This window comes from Ursus americanus, chromosome 27 (genome assembly GCF_024610735.1).
Source record: "Ursus americanus isolate L20-20 chromosome 27, mUrsAme1.1.p, whole genome shotgun sequence".
NCBI lineage: Eukaryota > Metazoa > Chordata > Mammalia > Carnivora > Ursidae > Ursus > Ursus americanus.
This window is the reverse complement of record NC_142153.1, coordinates 43,532,925-43,544,392: the sequence shown is the minus strand read 5'-3', so window position 1 is coordinate 43,544,392 and position 11,468 is coordinate 43,532,925. Positions and strand designations below refer to the sequence as shown.

The 11,468-nt window shown below is 38.2% G+C and overlaps 1 long non-coding RNA gene across 1 annotated transcript in view; it reads left to right on the top strand.

Moving 5' to 3' along the window:
* The first annotated feature begins 3,948 nt into the window (after window positions 1-3,948).
* LOC148107662 (uncharacterized) overlaps window positions 3,949-11,468 on the top strand; it is a 250,994-nt gene continuing 243,474 nt past the window's right edge. The window contains exon 1 of the long non-coding RNA XR_015721952.1: window positions 3,949-4,160. This is a non-coding gene — a long non-coding RNA (uncharacterized LOC148107662). The remainder of the gene's footprint in view (window positions 4,161-11,468) is intronic.

Sequence of the window (11,468 nt, the reverse complement as noted above, 5' to 3'; positions counted from 1 at the left end):
ATTTATTTATTTATTTATTTTAAGATTTTATTTATTTGACAGAGATAGAGACAGCCAGCGAGAGAGGGAACACAAGCAGGGGGAGTGGGAGAGGAAAAAGCAGGCTCATAGCAGAGGAGCCTGATGTGGGGCTCAATCCCAGATCGCCGGGATCATGCCCTGAGCCGAAGGCAGACGCTTAATGACTGCGCCACCCAGGTGCCCCTAAATATTTCTTTTTCCTCATTCTCCTCCTGACCTCAGCCCTGAATTTTTTTCGTGGTGTCCTATTTGTCTCTTATTCTCAGTCCCGTTTGTCATCCCTTTTTTCATTGTATTTTAGTTTCTAATGACCAGTGTTCCAGTCTACTAATTGTTTTGTTCTGTATCAAATCCACAAATGCGCTTATTCAAGTGTTTTTCATTAGTTATGGTACTTTTCAATTCTAGAATTTTACCAGTGACTCCTGCAGTCTGAAGGGAGTCTCCATCCTTTTATTTATTTTTGTCATCTTTTCCTCTATTTTCTGCACATAACATTCAGTTATTTTAGATTTCTCATCTTCTTTCAAGTGTAGTATCCCATTTGTCTGTAGCTCTGTTTCTATTGTCAGTTTTTATTTTATTGGGTTTTAGTGAAAATAGTCTATTCTTTGCTAGTTTTTTTTTAAATTAAATGCCCCTTACTGTATAAAATAAGTCATGACTCCATATGATGCTATATTCCTCCAGAGATGATGATTATTTCCTTTGCTAGGTGAAGTGGGCTAAGGTAGTAGCAAGAAAAATACTGATTCAGGATACTTTCTAGTCGTGCGGCCAGCAAGATTTTAGGATGGTTGGGTGATAATTGGGTGTCCAGGAGCAGAAGAATGTGAGGAACCAAATTCGATTGCCAGAATTTTGGCTGAGGCAGTGTGGTAGCTTGTGGTGCTTTTGCCTGAACTGGGGAGCATGGAGGAATAAACTTCTTTGGAAGGTGGTATGAGCAAGAGTTCACGTCTGTGTGTATGAATTTAAGGTGTCTGTGCCATCAGAGCAGAGGGAATGTTATGTGGACTTTTCTAAATGTGCCTTTCTCAACTTACAACTAGTTGTGTTTTGCTTCCTAAAGTTACGTAGCTCTTTCAGTCTTGGTTCTGAGAAAGGGTAAATAGTGCAACAATTAAAAGTTACTGTATTTTAGCAAGTATGTTTTTCTTCAGTTAGTGCAATCTGGCTCCATGCCCTCATTTTAATGTTTATAGGGAAATCTGTCAACTACTACCATCTGTGTCCTCACAGGAAGGCATGATAACTGTTGTTTGATTTAAAATAGGGGTCTTACTGTCCACATCTATTATCTTAGTTTGCAGTTCTTAAATTTGCCTTACCTGATGTTGAAAGCAGTGTTGGCGCAATAAGCTTGGTTCAGCTATCCGTGGGTACAGCGTAATCACTCTAGGTCATAGGGTTTCTCTGATGGACCAGCTTGTGTCCTAACCATACCCCTACAAACCTCTAAGTAACCTGAAGGCTTTCTCTTTGACATTTGTCTCTGCAGGAATAACCATGAAAACCCTCCCTGGATTTAAGCAAACTTAACACATTTCATGGATAAATAACAGTCTACCTCATGCTGACTCCTGTCTGTTGATAGACTACTGCTTATTGTTTTAGAAACTTTATTGAAGAAAATAGTTCTCAATTCATTAAAATCAATATGCCTAATATTGAACATTTTTCAAATACTGAATTTCTTAGTGTCAGCCTACTTTCGAACTATTATCTTTATGGATAGTGTTCTGATTCATGCCATTTATTCCTTATAAAATGTAGAATTGGCTTTTTTTCTCCCAAAATACTAGTATTTCTTTCTTTTTTTTTTTGTACTTTCCATGTCCTTAGGGTTTCTTTTTGCCATCGTTACTCTTTTAGAAAAGGTTATGAAAGAAGAAATCTTGCCTGTTTCTCCTTTCCAAGCTAACTTTTTTTCTATTTTTTTTTTCCTTTCTGTAAGCCCTAAACTTCTTAGAATTTTTTAAAAGCTTAAACATCAAGTCCGTAAAACTCCGCTTGGGGGCATGGTGTATTAGAAAGCCAGACCTCCTTTTTATTTACTACTGTATCCCCAGCCCTCATGGCAGTGCTGATCAGATAGTAGACATTAAATTTCTGAATGGATTAATGGGCTAGTGTATCTACTGGTTTTTGATTGCTTATTAATGAGGGAAAACTTCATACTCAGGTAGACCTCCCAGATCTGAGCCAATGAGTTACAGCAGCTCAAACTGTCTATTTTTAATCCAATTACTTGCAAAAGACAGGAGATAAATCTGTCTTCAAGTTTAGAGTGAAGAGTTCCTGTAGCATAAAGACAGTGACGGAGATTACAGGCTAGTTCAGGATAGGGTTATTCTGTTTGTTTTTATTATTAAACATACAATCTGGGAAAAGAAACATGCTTGAGCCACCATCTGCATGGAGAATATGCTTTTCAGTCCCACTTTTGGTCAGGTTACAGGTTTTCTTGGGATCGATCCGAATCTCTGGGGTAGGGAATCATTTTGGGGGCAACTAGGGCGAACACTTCTCTGTCAGTTTTGCTTCCTATGTATTAAATTTTCAGTGAACTGTCAGCTTAGAAGTATTGCTTGGGATCAAAGGTGTGTGATTTAAAAAAAAAAAATGTCAAAAATGTGGCCCAGTGCCCTTGACTGGGTTAATGGCCCAGACTCTATTCTTTGTCAGGGAAGGCACCCGCAGGGATTAGTAAAAACTGCAGTAGCAAATCTGACAAGGAATGAAGGCCACAGTCAAAGTATACACAGAAATACTCAAAAGAGAAGTTATATTACTGTTGAGTGGAGAAACCTGTGCTCTGGGAAAAGCCAGGAAAAAAAAAATGTACTTTGAAAACCAGGGTCTTTTGATTGCAGTTTCTTGGTATGGTTTGTAAATGATGCCTCCTTGGTCACATTATTAACAGAAAGAACGGTTAAAAACAAGAGTGTGTCAGTATGATCAAGATCCCACTCAACGTGTCTGACTGACACATAAGGATTAGCAAGTTGTTTATTTAATGTTGCTTACTACGTACAACTGTGAATGATGGGTTCTGTTCCATATTAACCGAAGTTAAATATAGACAAAATGACCAAACAGAATTTACTCTTTCGTTCCTTCTTCAGCTAAGCAAGGGGCACAGTAAATCTAATACTTAATGCCAATAATATTAATAATGCTATATTTACTGAGGCCGTAATACGTGCCAGGCACTATTCTCAGGTTACTACCTTCATGGACTGACCCTCACAGTAACTGGTGTGGTAGGTTATATGGTAGGTATATACAAGTAATATAGTAAGCAATATTAAATAAACAAAAACTCTTGTTTGTTTGTTTGTTTATTCATTTATTCATGAGAGACAGAGAGAGGTAGAGGCAGGCTCCCCATGGAGCAGGGAGCCTGATGTGGGACTCAGTCCTAGATGTTTAACCAAGTGAGCCAGGCGCCCTGAGGTAGATACTCTTATTTTAACCACTTCACAGATAAGAACTGAGGCAGAGCCAGTAACTTGTCTAAGGACAAGTCAGAGTAGAGATTCCAATCTGATCTTGATTGTGGAGCCCAAATCCTCAACAAGCAAGTTATGTATCTTTTGGCCTCCTTGTTACCTTTCCTTTTTTTTGGAGGGGGGGGGATGTTAGCTTAAAACAATTCTTGTGAGTCACTGATAAGCACAAATAATTTTGAAAAGCTTCAAGTCATCAATTGAAAGACATGCTGCTGTCTTTGCTAGAAAAATGGCCCCATATCTGACATAATATCAGCAAATGGGGATAGAGAGCCTTATAACATTTGGATTTCTGCTTGTTTCCGGAACATGCACCTGTCAGATCTAAGGTCTATTATTAACTAGAGTCTATAAAAGATTCATTAATTTTGCCAGCGTTGATACTTCAGGGCTCAGCCTAAAGGATTATTTATTCAACTGCAGGCTGTTTATTATGGGGCCATTAATTGGCAATATTTATATATTATTCTGTGCTTATTTGTTCCTGAAGCTAATTATAATTGTTAGCTATTTTAAATCATTTTCTAAGGGATACAAATTTAGGTTTTAAAGAAACAGGTCCTTAAAAAACATATCATTATATAACATTAGAGCCTCCTTGCCTGTTAAAGCTCTTCTTGCAAGGTAAGTCTGCAACCTTAATTCCTCTAGAGCCTTTTCTTCCCATCCAGCAGTCACAAAGGCTTTGCAGTCACCCTTTGTTTGGGGTTTAAAATTGGAAAGATCTGGGCTGTGAATGATTGAAGTACTTTTTTGTTTTTGTTGTTGTTTCTTTTACTCATGGTCACATCCCCTAGTCTTTTATGATTTCAGGATTTGGTCCTGACCTAATTCTACCTCTTTTCCATAGTCCAAGGACTGCCTGTGCTTGGCTACTTACCTTTTCTGTGTCAACTTCATCTCTGCAGAAAGATACTTTGTTCTCAGTAGACTGGGATAGCAACAGTGAAAACTGTGACAAAGACAAAAGCCTTGATGGGCAGTGTTGTGTTAGCTCAGAAAGAATGGTGCAATGGTGCTCAATGTTTTAGTCATGCATGATGGTGCTAGGAGAAAGAGAATTCTGGAAACCATGTGACTTCAGTAGTGGAAGGTTCTCTTGTTACAGTAATGTATTGTAACACAATTCAAATATAAGCTTTCCTCAGATAATACATATTTATTACTACTTACTAATTACGTATTTCATTGTTGTGAAAGAAATTAACATATAGGGTTGATATTTTCCAAATTAGGGTATTTTCTGCATTCCCTTTGCCTTTTCACATTTGAACATTTTAGATTGCAGTATGTCTTAAAACTAAGGTGGATCTTTAAGTTGGTGCTCTATTTGTCCTTGGAAAGTAATTATTAAATGTACTATGTCATAATCTGTATATCTCCAAATACTAAATTATATGAAATTTGAAAGAGAAGAAGAAGGAGGATAAATTATGTAGATGGATAACCAAATATCCCAAATGTTGATTGATCTGCACTGGGGACTACATTTAAGAAGACACACCTGGCCTAGGGGCCATGCTTGCTTTTCCCATGTGACAGCAGGAACTCAGAAGTCTCAACTCTCCTGTGAAAAAGATGATTTGTGAAAACAAAGAGCAAAGTGAGAGAGTTTCTTTTCTAGTTGCCTAATTATTAGTTATTTCTGCTTCCTTGGAGAGAAACAAGCAATGTTTCTCTCATACTTTTCTCAGCTGGGGGTAGAATGGAAGTTTTCACCCTTCTTGTAAAACTTTGAGAAGTTAGAAATCATTGTTCCTATCATTAGAATTGAGGAAAAATGGTACAATATACAAAATGCTGCCCATGAATAAGCTACATTGGGACAAACAGAAAGAAAAAAAATCATGATATTGTTATTCTAAAACATCTTCAAACTTCTTCCTACTTTTACACTTAGAGTCACAGAGAAATTACTTTCTGCTATTACCTTCATTCTGTAATAGCAATGTTGAAAAGGTGTTTCTATCACCTTTCTACCATTTCTTTTGGAGGCATTACTGGTATGCTGGGCTTGACAGTTCTTCATTGTATGGACTTACTGTACAGAATGGTGCCTCTTATTTCAAGACAGGTTAGCATCCCTATGATTGTGTGAACCAAAAATTCCCTCTTATTTCTTTCTCCCAGGGGTGTCATCTGACACCCTTGAAAACCACTGACTCCCCTTATTTGCTCCTCTTCTAGGGAGATGGACTGATTAACCCAGTGAGTTCATAACAGTCCAGCATTCATTGGCCATGGGTCTCTAATGGGCAGAGCTGAATTGGTAAAATTCACTTTTTTTCATTAAAAAAAATTAAGGCCAGTTTTTGAAGAGCAGTTTTAGATTCACAGCAAATATAAGGAAGGTACAGAGATTTTCCATATACCCCCTACTTCTACACATGCTTATCTTCCCTCATTTTTTTTTTTAAGATTTTATTTATTTATTTGAGAGCAAGAGAGAGAGTGAGACAGGGTGCATGAGCAGGGGGAGGGGCAGAGGGAGAAGCAGGCTCCCCTATGAGCAGAGAGCCTGATGCGGGGCTCAATCCCAGGACCGTGGGATCACGACTGGAGCTGAAGGCAGACACCCAACTGACTGAGCCCCCCAGGCGCCCCTTATCTTCCTTCATTATCAACATCACCAAACTAGTATATTTGTTACAATTGACGAGCCTGTGTTGACCCATCATAATCACTGGAAGTCTGTAGTTTAAATTACTGGTCACCCTTGGTGTTGAACATTCTATGGGTTTGGATAAATGTATAGCATGTATTTATCATTATGGTATCATATAGAGTATTTTCACTGCCCTAAAAAAAATCCTCTATGCTCCATCTGTTTATTCTTCCCCTCCCCCCAACCTCTGACAACCAGTGATTTTTTTTTTTTTTACTGTGTTCATAGTTTTGCCATTTTAGAATGTCATATAGTTGGAAGTGTACAGCATGTAGCTTTCACTCACTTAGTAATATAAATTTAAACTTCTTCCATGTTTTTTCATGACTTGATAGCTCATTTCCTTCTGGTGCCAAATAATATTCCATTATTTGGTTGCATAATGGTTTGTTTATCCATTCACCTCCTAAAGGGCATCTTGGCTGCTTCCAAGTTTTGGAAATTATGAATAAAGCTGCTACAGACATCTGTGTGCAGGTGTTTGTGTGGACATAAAATTTTAATGCTTTTGGCTAAATTCTAAGGAGTGTGACGGATGCATTGTATGGTAAGAATATATTTAGATTTGTAAGAAACCGTGAGACTGTCTTCCAAAGTGACTGTACCACTCTGCATTCTCATCAGCTAAAACGTTTCAGGCAGCACTCTGTCCTTTTTTTCTTGTGCTGTGCTTTGTTGCCGCTGGCCAGGCGACTCCTAGGCCTGGACTCCTGCAGGGCCTCTTGTTAGGCTTATGGCGGTAACACAGAGGCTTCCCCTTCTACACCATTGGGAGTCAGAGAGTCCACTCCTAGGAGCAGTTGGGCGCTTGCCTCACGTTATTAATGAGGTGGGCACTTGGATCACATTTAGTAACTTGCGTCTGTCTCTTCTCTTCTAGTTAGGCTTAAGTAGATTGGAGGATGTTTTGAGTATCTGAATCCCCATAAATCATAGCAACGCTTAAGAACTTGTATGGGTCCTTATCTAAGGCTGCTGTAAATTCCTTGTGGGCCAGGATTATGTATTAACGACTTTGTCTCCTGAAACACTTCGTGCCTTGTTCATTGTAGGTACTTGATTATTCAACTGAATAATAGTAGCTTACACGCACTGAGTGCTTACTGTATGCCAGGCACTTTTATTTTAAGGTTCTATATGGGGTAACTCATACTGATTTTGCCACTTTATAGATGAGGACACACAGGCTCAAAGAAGTTAAGTAACTTCCTCAGATCATGCAGTTAGTAAATGACACAGCCCATGTTCTAAAATTAGGCAGTCTGGCTCCAGAGTGCAGACCATGAGATAGGGCCTTTAAAGAACAAAATAAAAATGGAGATAGCAAAATAACACTTTTTTTTTAAGATTTTATTTATTTATTTGACAGAGACAGCCAGCGAGAGAGGGAACACAAGCAGGGGGAGTGGGAGAGGAAGAAGCAGTCTCCCAGCAAAGGAGCCTGATGTGGGGCTCGATCCCAGAATGCTGGGATCACGCCCTGAGCGTGAAGGCAGACCCTTAACGACTGCGCCACCCAGGCGCTCCAGCAAAATAACACTTGAAAAGTACTCTCCATTTAGTCTTTTTCTTAATGATTCCTAGTAAAAAATCATTTAATGAGTGGTTGGAAGAGGTCTTGAGAGTCCATTTAGCCGGGTTATTTTCTTTCTTTTTTAATATTTTATTTATTTATTTGACAGAGAGAGAGACAGCGAGAGAGGGAACACAAGGAGGGGGAGTGGGAGGGGAAGAAGCAGGCTCCTAGCAGAGGAGACTGATATGGGGCTGGATCCCAGAATGCCGGGATCACGCCCTGAGCCGAAGGCAGACGCTTAACAACTGAGTCACCCAGGCGCCTCTAGTTGGGTTATTTTCAAAATGGATCTTTTGGACCTCCTCAGGAGTCATCTGTGTGTGTGTGTGTGTGTGTGTGTGTGTGTGTGTGTGTGTGTGTGTGTGTGTAGGGAGTCCATTACAAAACCATGAGGAGAATGGGGTGCTTTGGTCCCTGACCATATTTTAATTAGTTCTACATACTGCACTCCTGTCTGTTATTCCAATTGAAGAAGAGGCTCGGCTACTAAAGGAAGTCTTTAAAAACTCACCAGAACAACACCCAAATTACCTCGAGTGATTGGAATTCTACTTGTTTAAAGACTTTTTAAGGTGAATATTATACTTATTCACTCTAAGTATACAAAGAAAATGAAAAGCACTGTGAAAATAAAAAGCACTTTAATAGGTATATAACTAAATTTTTTTTAAAAAATTAGGTTGGATTCTTTTCCTAGGAAGTTAATAGGCAATCTACCCAATTGTCAATAGCATAGAAATACAACAGATCCAAAGTACAGTAAGTGTTTTCAAAGGAAGGCAGTTAAGATGCCAGATATTAGCAGGGAAGGTGTGTTTTGTGGTGGCTACAAATTACAGTTCTGCTTTATGTTCCATACCTTAAATGCTTAAGCCATAAAATCAGGTTATGTCCTTGCTAGTTCCTTCAGCTTCCATAGATCAGAACTTATATTCACATATTTTCTTTGCATCCATGACCACTTCAAGGTTCTTCTCCCTTCATGTGTTTTGCCTAGTGTTGTTTGGGCCCCTTCAGTAGAAAACCCATAACTTTTGGTGCATTATATTTACCGCTTCTGTTTCTGTAATGTGGTTGAATGTAATATGGGGTAATGACCATCTTTTTAGATCTTGAATTCATAGGCTCGTAACAAATAAAAGTCATACCTTCAAGGTCAAATGAATAGTTACCTAGACGCCTTGAGAGAATAAGGCAAAGTGTAGGAAAAAAAGAGGCACTGTGTAATAGCTGGATAGGTTTACTTTCAGAACAGATAAGATTTCAGAACAGGTTTTTTGTTTCACTTAAACAGGCTGAGAAACATGAAAAGGATAGAGAGCAAATTACTTAAAGATTAAACAAGATAAGCATCAACAAACTTATGAATATACACTATTCTCAATAATAGCTGAGCCCTAAAGTTCTGTAGTATTCACTTAATTTATGTTAATTGCAAATCATCACAAAATAGGTTTGACAGCTTCATTTCACCTTTAAATTTTCAGTTCAAATCCACTTGTGTATGGGAAAATAAATTAGACATAGATTGTTGCCTCTGCCCTGGGGATTTTTTTTTTCTAGATTTATTTATTTACTTATTTGAGAAAGTGAGGTGGAGAGAGAAAGTGAGCAGGGGAGGGGGAGAGGCAGAGGGAGTGGACTCCCTGCTGAGCGGGAAGCCCAACTCAGGGCTTGATTCCAGGACCTTAAGATCATGACCTGAGCCAAAAGCAGATGCTTAACCCACTGAGCCACCCAGGCACTCCTCTGTCCTGGATTGAAAGAAATGACTTAAATAAGCACCTAGACAATAAAGGGAAGAATTCTTGGAAGAATGAGCCCTGAGAGATAGTTGAAGAAGTATGTTCTTTTTTTCAGTTTTATATTCCAATAATTTTATAGCTGTTTAATTTGACAGTTGTATATATGTGTTTATACTAAATTTCAGCAAATTATGATAAGCAATACAGTAATAGTTTCAGGCTGTAGGAACCATTCTTAATTCATCCCAATAGTTGATTGCTTAATAAATAACACTGGGACTGTGGGTTGGGGTTGATACATTAAAACCATCAAGAACAAAAGAATAATTATGAACACAATTTTTTCATTGCTCTTAAAGGATTGAGTCCAAATTAACTTTTTTTGTTAAAAGCAAAAGGTAAATACAGATAGAATTGGTTAAAATGATATTTTTCAAAGTTGGCCAATTTTTCTTTAAAAAAGTAAAACCTTGTCTTATAAATAGGAGTATCAGTATAGAATTTACCTTTCTGGCAGTATAGTTTGTCCAGAAACTGAGTTATGACTAAAGGTAGAAACAACCATTTTGCTACTTTCAAATTAGCTGGCGTCAGATGATGATTAATAATTGAGCAAGAAAAGGTCATTCCTATGTCTATCTTATTTCATGATGCAATAATTTTCAAGCCATCTGTTCTTGGGAATATTTATGTGGAAGAAATGAAGAACTCTGAGATTTATGTAGAAACTTCAGAATCCATCCAGAGCTCATCCATAAGCCTCAGAGTACATCATACAGATATCAGATACCCCAGGATGAAGGCAGACCAGAAACACCGCAGAACGAAGTGGTCCAGACAGTACATCTCCCCTTAATACCTGACTGTATTCTTATGTATCTAATCTTTGACAATTTTGTTCAATAGGGACTTGTTAATCATCATAAATTAACTGGTAGAATCATACTATTAATGATAATCCAGCTAGAATAATAATCCTAAATGAAAACCCAGAGAATAGACACTCCTAAAATACTAAAACATAATGAAGAATGAATTAAAGAATTCCCACTTTTCCCAAGAGCCTAAAAAACAGGAAAAGACAAGTTCAGACAACTGAAACTTTTCTTCTGGAGCTAATTTTTGTTCATTATCTCGTGTTTTATGGCCAGCAGTTCGGACTGGGGGTTGAAAAACACCACTTACCCCAAATCACTTGGCTGTGTCAGCTCAAACAGAGGTTGCTTGAGAGATTTTGGATTTGGTTATGCTTTGAATCAACATTTGGCCAATGTTGAAATGCCAGGAGGGAGCGCAGCTGCTAGTGAGACCAGTTTTGCTGGTGTATCCGGCAGGCTCAAAAGCTGTGTTTTTATGACAGGGCCTGGGTTTAATTTTCTTGGTTTGACAAAATCTGACTGTCTCTGGCAGAGCAATATGTCCATTTGACACATTTTGGCCTCAGCAGAATATGAAGAATAGGTAATGCAGCAAGGGAATTGACAGTTTTAGAGTGCTTCAGTAAGAACTGATCTTACATCAAAACGTGCAGCATTCTGGGGAAGAGGATCTGGAAGCCCATTATTTTATACTTGATCAGAGAACATACTTGGTGTTCAAGGTGAGTTCTCAGCTCCCACTGATTCACATGTTGGTGGGGGAGGGGCCTGTGAGCACACAGAAAAATGAGTCGGGGTTCTTCACAAATACCATACATCAAACCTAGAAATTCTCTATTAATATCAATCATTTCTTTACTTTGCAAATCTTAGAAGTCACATGGCCTCAAGAAAGAGTATTGTCAGTCTTTGCACAGAGATCATTACTTATGAATTTATCTTACAAAGTGCTTTGCCAAAGAGGATACAAAGAAATAAAATATAAATTGAGAGATTTTTTTTTTTAGTTTTGGAAATGAATTTAAAGATTCAGCATTCCTATTTATTTGGATTCCTTTCCTCATAGTG